This window comes from Dipodomys spectabilis, unplaced genomic scaffold (genome assembly GCF_019054845.1).
Source record: "Dipodomys spectabilis isolate Male_0828 unplaced genomic scaffold, ASM1905484v1 ptg000092l, whole genome shotgun sequence".
NCBI lineage: Eukaryota > Metazoa > Chordata > Mammalia > Rodentia > Heteromyidae > Dipodomys > Dipodomys spectabilis.
In genome coordinates, this window is record NW_024870769.1 from 4,407,585 (window position 1) to 4,413,952 (window position 6,368).

Genomic DNA, 6,368 nt, shown 5'->3' on the forward strand with positions numbered 1-6,368 from the left:
TACAGATTCAGTAATTACCATCTACTGAATAAGGAAAGAAGGAAATGACAAGGAGTTCTAGAATATGCTGGGCCCTTTTTTAAATTTAAAATTTATTTATTCATTTGTTTGCTGGTCCTATGGCTTGACTCAGGGCCTGGGGCCTGGATGCTGTCCTAAAGCTTTTTTTCTCATGTCTAGTGCTTTACTACTTGAGCCACAACTTGACTTTCAGCCTTTAATTGGAGATAAGAGTCTCACAGACTTCCCTGCCCAGGAAGCCCCCTGAGTAGCAAGGATTATGAACATGAGCTATGAGCTTCCAGCATCAAAGCTATTGGGCCAATCTTTTTTTTTTTTTTGTCAGTCGTGGGGCCTGAACTCTGGGCCTGGGCGCTGTTCCTGAGCTCTTCAGCTCAAGGCAAGCGCTCTGCCACTTGAGCTACAGCGCCTCTCCCTGCTTTTTCTGCTTATGTGGTGCTGAGGAATTGAACTCAGGGCCTCATACATGTGAGGCAAGCACTTTACCACTGAGCCACCTTCCCAGCCCCTCTTCTTCTTCTTTTTTTTTTTTTTTGGTTGTAGGAGCTGAACTCTGCGTCTAGGCGCTGTCCCTCAGCTCTTCAGCTCATACCACTTGAGCCACAGCACCACTTCCGGCTTTTTTCTGCTTATGTGATGCTGAGGAATCGAACCCAGGGCCTCATGCATGCAAAGCAAGCGCTCTACCACTGAGCCACCTTCCCAGCCCCTCTTTCGTTCTTTCTTTTTTTTTTTTCTTTCTTCCTCTCTCCCATGTTTCCTCATTCACAATACAGACCAGGCACAGGGCCTGGGCTGAGATGTATATGGAATAGGTTTACTCTGCCTCCTCTTTCTTTATAGTTAGTGTAAGAACACAGCCTGTAGTAAACACCCGGAGGCCTGGGTCATTCTTTAAAATCTCAGAAAATACAATGGCAACATTTTTCATCATAGAGACATGACAATTTATTTAACTACCTCCTAATTTTAGTGTGGTGCTGGAGATCAAATCCAGGGAGGGCTTGGGCACAGACTCTACCACTGAATGTTCCAGGCTATTTTTTTTTTGGGGGGGAGGTCCAGTAATGGGGCGTGAACGCTGTCCCTCAGCTCTTCAGCTCAAGGCTAGCGCTCTACCACTTGAGCCACAGGGCCACTTCCGGCTTTTTTTCTTTTTGCTTATGTGGTGCTGAGGAATGGAACTCAGGGCCTCAGGCATGCAAGGCAAGCGCTGTACCACTGAGCCACCTTCCCAGCCCCGATCCAGGCTATTTTTTTTTTTTGTGACTTTTGTTTAGCTTCCTGCTATGTAGTTGGCTCTTTTCTTTCTTTCTTTCTTTTTTTTTTTTTTTTGGGTCTGGTCGTGGGGCCTGAACTCTGGGCCTGGGCGCTGTCCCTCAGCTCTTCAGCTCAAAGCAAGCACTCTACCACTGGAGCCCCACCTCCACTTCCAGGTTTTTGTGGTTAATTGGAGATAAGAGTCTCACAACTTCTTGTCCAAGGTGGCTTTGAACTGTGATCCTCAGATCTCAGCCTCCTGTGTAGCTAGGATTACAAGAGTGAGCCACCAGCACTCAGCTGAGATTCAACCATTTCTATGGAGAGAAAAGAGAAATTGGCCTGATAGTCATGAATGAATGAATGATCTCCTGCAGTGTTGCAGCTGGATAGTTCATTTCAATCTACCATGATACAAAGGTTTTTTTCTTTTTCTTTTTGGTTGGCTGTGGGACTGAAACTCAGTGCTTCTCTGCCCTGGCTGGCTTCAAACTGCAACCCTCAGATCTCAGCCTCTTGAGTACCTAGGATTACAGATGTGAGCCACCAGTGCCTGGCCCTATTTGATTTAATCCATTTCTGAGATTTATACTTTTTATGTGTATGTAGGGCTTGAACTTGGGGCCTGGGCACTGTCCCTGAACTCTTTTTGCTCAAGGCTAGCACTCTACCACTTAGAGGCACAGTGCCACTTCCAGTTTTCTGATGGTTAATTGGAAAGATACGAGACTCATGGACTTTCCTGCCTGGGCTGCCTTCGAACCTCAATCCTCAGATCTCAGCCTTCTGAGTAGCTAGGATTACAGACTTGAACCACTCATGATCTTGCTCTGATTATTTCTTCTTCTTCTATTTTTCCTTCTTCCTCATAAAGAACCACACTACCCTTGTCATTGAAAAAGTTATGTTAGAAATGTTTTGGAGAATGATTTTCTTTTTCTTAAATTTATTTATTTTAATTTTAATTAATTATTGTTATTATTATTATTTTGCCAGTCCTGGAGCTTGAACTTAAGGCCTGAGCACTGACCTAAGCTCCTTTTGTTCAAGGCTAACACTCTATCAGTTGAGCCACAGCACCACTTCTGGCCTTTTCTGTTTATGTGGTACAGAGGAATTGAGCCCAGGGCTTCATGCATCGTAGGCAAGCACATTACTACATTCCCAGCCCTGACAGTGCCCAGGCCCAGAGTTTCAGTCGAGAAAGCAAGAAAGAAAGCAAGCAAGAAGAAAGAAAGAAAGAAAGAAAGAAAGGAAGGAAGGAAGGAAGGAAGGAAGGAAGGAAGGAAGGAAGGAAGGAAGGAAGGAAGGAAGGAAGGAAGGAAGGAAGGGAAGGAAGGAAGGAAGGAAGGAAGAAAGAAGGAAAGGAAGGAAGGAAGGAAAGAAGGAAGGAAGAAAAAGAAAATGTCTTTGAAAAAACATTTGACAGTTGTTTGCATACAACAGTTTAGTCATTCACTGTTCTGTAATTATGTGCCAGGAGCAGAGATGTCTGCTGGTATGAAGGTGGAATCTGCAAGTGACACAAAGTCCTAAATTTTTATCTCCACTCTGTCACTTGTTCATTCTCCCTAAGACTTGCAAGACCCTGCAGCACCCAGCTGAATTTTTTTTTTCCAGCAGAATAGTTTTTTCCCTGAAAGAAATAATGTATATAGATTTTTTAAAAATCAGCAGGGTAGGGCTGGGAAGGTGGCTCAGTGGTAGAGCGCTTGCCTTGCATGCCTGAGGCCCTGGGTTCGATTCCTCAGCACTACATAAGCAAAAAGAAAAAAAAAGCCTGAGAAAGAATGACATTGCCCCATTTGTTAGGAAATGGAAAAACTTGGAAAAAATTATATTAAGTGAAGTAAGCCAGGCCCAAAGAAACGTAGGTCCCATGGTTTCCCTTATTTGTAATATCTAGTATATGTATGAGTCAAGCGGAAAAGGTCAGATAATGTGATGTCAGGAAAATGAACCCTTAGATGTGTATTTTAATGTTTTTTTCTTTCATGCATGTGTTTCTAACACATTTATAAGATTATCTCTTTGTTGCTTTGTATGTCCCTCCCCCACAGTATAACCCTTGCTTTCACTATATTTGATGTCAGTATAACTTGTGGAAGAGATGGGGAAAAACCAGTTGTTTAAGGATACAGGTGGACCTGTTGCAACAATGAGAAGTACAAGTTGTCATGTCCAAAACGAACTTTACAATGTTGGTGGGGGGGGGGGGGGCTGGGGGGAGGGAGGAAGGAGAAGGATTGGGATTAGGGGGGGAGGGGGGAGGCTGGGAAGGGATGTGAAGGATAAACAAAGGAGGAGGCTGCAATGCTTGGTAAGAAATGTACACATTATCCTGCCCATGTAACTGTAACTCCTCTGTACAGTATGTTCACAAATAAAATTAAATTAAATTAAAAAAAAAAAAAAGAAAAAGAAAAAAAAAGCCTGAAGTGGTGCTGTGGGTCAAGTGATAGAGCACTAGCCTTGAGCTGAAGGGCTGAGGGACAGTGCCCAGGCCCAGAGTTCAGGCCCCATGACCAGACCCCCCCCCACACACACAAAAAAAATCAGCAGGGTGCCAGTGGCTCACACTTGTATTCCTAGCTACTCAGGAAGCTAAAATCAGAGAATCAAGGTTCAAATCCTGCTAGGGTAGAAAAGTCTGTGAGACTTTTTTTTTTTTGTCAGTCATGGGCCTTGAACTCTGGCCTGGACGCTGTCCCTGAGCTCTTCAGCTCAAGGCATGTACTCTACCACTTCAGACACAGTGCCACTTCTGGTTTTCTAGTGGTTAATTGGAGATAAAACATTCCTGCCCAGCCTGGCTTGCGATTACAGATGTGAGCCTCCAGTGCCTGGCTGAAAAGCAAGTCTTAAAATGCCTAGAAAGGCTGCTTTCTCTCTCTTCTCTCTAAGTTTAATACTGACAGCTCACTTTTTGAAAGTGATAGTTATTTGACAGAAGCTAAATTATTCTTTTTTTTGGGGGGGGTCTGGTCGTGGAGCCTAAACTCTGGGCCTGGGCGCTGTCCCTCAGCTCTTCAACTCAAGGCTAGCGCTCTACCACTTGAGCCAAGGCGCCACTTCCGGCTTTTTTCTTTTTGCTTATGTGGTGCTGAGGAATCGAACCCAGGGCCTCAGGCATGCAAGGCAAGCGCTCTACCACTGAGCCACCTTCCCAGCCCAGAAGCTAAATTATTCTATATATTAATTCATCCAAATCTTTTAAAAGTTTTGAATATGAATACATGTTGTTTGTAATCCTTATTTTAAAAATGAGAATAGCTTGGTCAAGGTTGCACACTTGTGTGTGTGTGTGTGTGTGTGTGTGTGTTGGTCCTGGGGCTTGAATGCAGCACCTGGAGTGCTGTCCTTTAGCTTTTTTTGCTCACTTCTGGCTTTTTCTGTGATTAATTGGAGATAAGAATTCATTGACTTTTCTGCCCCAGCTGACTTCAAACTGTGATCCTCAGATCTCAGCCTCCTGAGTAGCTGGAATTATAGACATGAGCCACTGGCACCTGACCACTTCCAAATTTTTGGTAGCTAAATGGAGTTAAGAGTCTTTCACAGGGGTTAGGAATGTGGCTCAGTGGTAGAGTGCTTGCCTAGCATGTATGAGGCCCTGGGTTCGATTCCTTAGTACCACATAAACAGAAAAAACTACAAGTGGCACTGTGGCTCAAATTAAAAAGAAGCTCAGGGACAGTGCCTAGGCCTAGAGTTCAAGCCCTAGGATTGGCAAAAAGTCTCACAGACTTTCCTGGCTTTGAACCACAATCCTCAGATCTCAACCTTCTGTATAGATATGATTACAGATGTGAGCCATCAGCATCTGGCAGTTGTATACAAAACAAACAATAGACATATGTTCTATTCACAAGTGGTACCTGATATTCCTTGTAGAGAAATTGTGTGTGTGTGTGTGTGTGTGTGTGTGTGCACACACACACATGCATGCACATGAGTGCATGCCAGGACTGGGGCTTGAATTCAGGGTCTCCTGCTCTAGGTTGGCTTTTTTTTTTCTCAAGCTATGGCTTAACTACTTTAACCACACCTCTAATTCCAGCTGATTAATTAGAGTAGGAGTCTCATAGACTTTTCTGCTCAGGCTAGCTTTGAAATTGTTATCTTCAAATCTCTACTTCTGGAGTAGCTAGGATTACAAGTATGAGCCACCAGTGCCTGGCTATAAAGTATTTTTTTCTGAGTGAAATTCTTTTTACGTGTGTTTTGGTTGTGGGGCTGGAACTCGAGGCCTGCTGTTGTCCCTGAGCCTCTCTGTGTTCAAGGCTAACACTACCACTTTGAGCCACAGCACCACTTCTGTTCCTTGAGTGGTTAATTGGAGATAAGAGCGTCACAGGGACTTTTCTGCTGGGGCTTCAAACCAAGATCCTCAGATCTCAGCTTCCTGAGTAGTTTGGATTACAGGTATGAGCCACTGATGCCTGGCCTGAGCACTGTTCCTGAGCTTCTTTTGCTCAAGGCTATAGCACTCTACCACTTGAGCCATACACCACTTCTGGCGTTGTTTGTGTATGTGGTCCTAAGGAATGGAACCTAGGGCTTTCATGCATGCAAGGCAAACACTCTACCACTAAGCCACATTCCCAGCCCTCATAGATTGTTCTTAACATCTCTTTAAAAGCGGTTTGCTCTGTGGTCCTATCAGAAGTGTATGAGGGTGTTAAATAATACTTTTGGTCTAGTCTCTGTGGTTCATATACTAATTCCATTCTTCCTGGCAGCTTTTCGTTCAGCATATTTGCGTGTGGGGCAGAAAATGAGTAAATAGTGAGAGGACATTGATTCCATTGCAAATCAACATAACACACACACACACACACACACACACACACACACACACACACACACAGAGTCTGCCTGCTTAGTTCTGGAATATGAAGAAAAACAAACTTTTAGGGTCACAGATCTAGACTGAAGACTCTGAATGCTGTGACCTCACCAAAGTACTGGCCATCACCCAGGGGGGTCATTTGATGATAAGGTTTTTTTTTTGTTTGCTTTGTGTGTGGGGGCTTGAACTCAGGGCCTTGAGCTCTTGCTTAGCCTGGCACTTGAGCCATACTTCT

The 6,368-nt window shown here is 44.2% G+C and overlaps 1 non-coding gene across 1 annotated transcript; it reads right to left on the reverse strand.

Annotated features, from left to right (window-relative positions):
• Positions 1-772: 772 nt before the first annotated feature.
• On the reverse strand, positions 773-904 carry LOC122112251. The gene has a single exon (XR_006148146.1). It is a non-coding gene; the product is annotated as a small nucleolar RNA SNORA51 (small nucleolar RNA).
• Between the last annotated feature and the right edge of the window lie 5,464 nt (positions 905-6,368).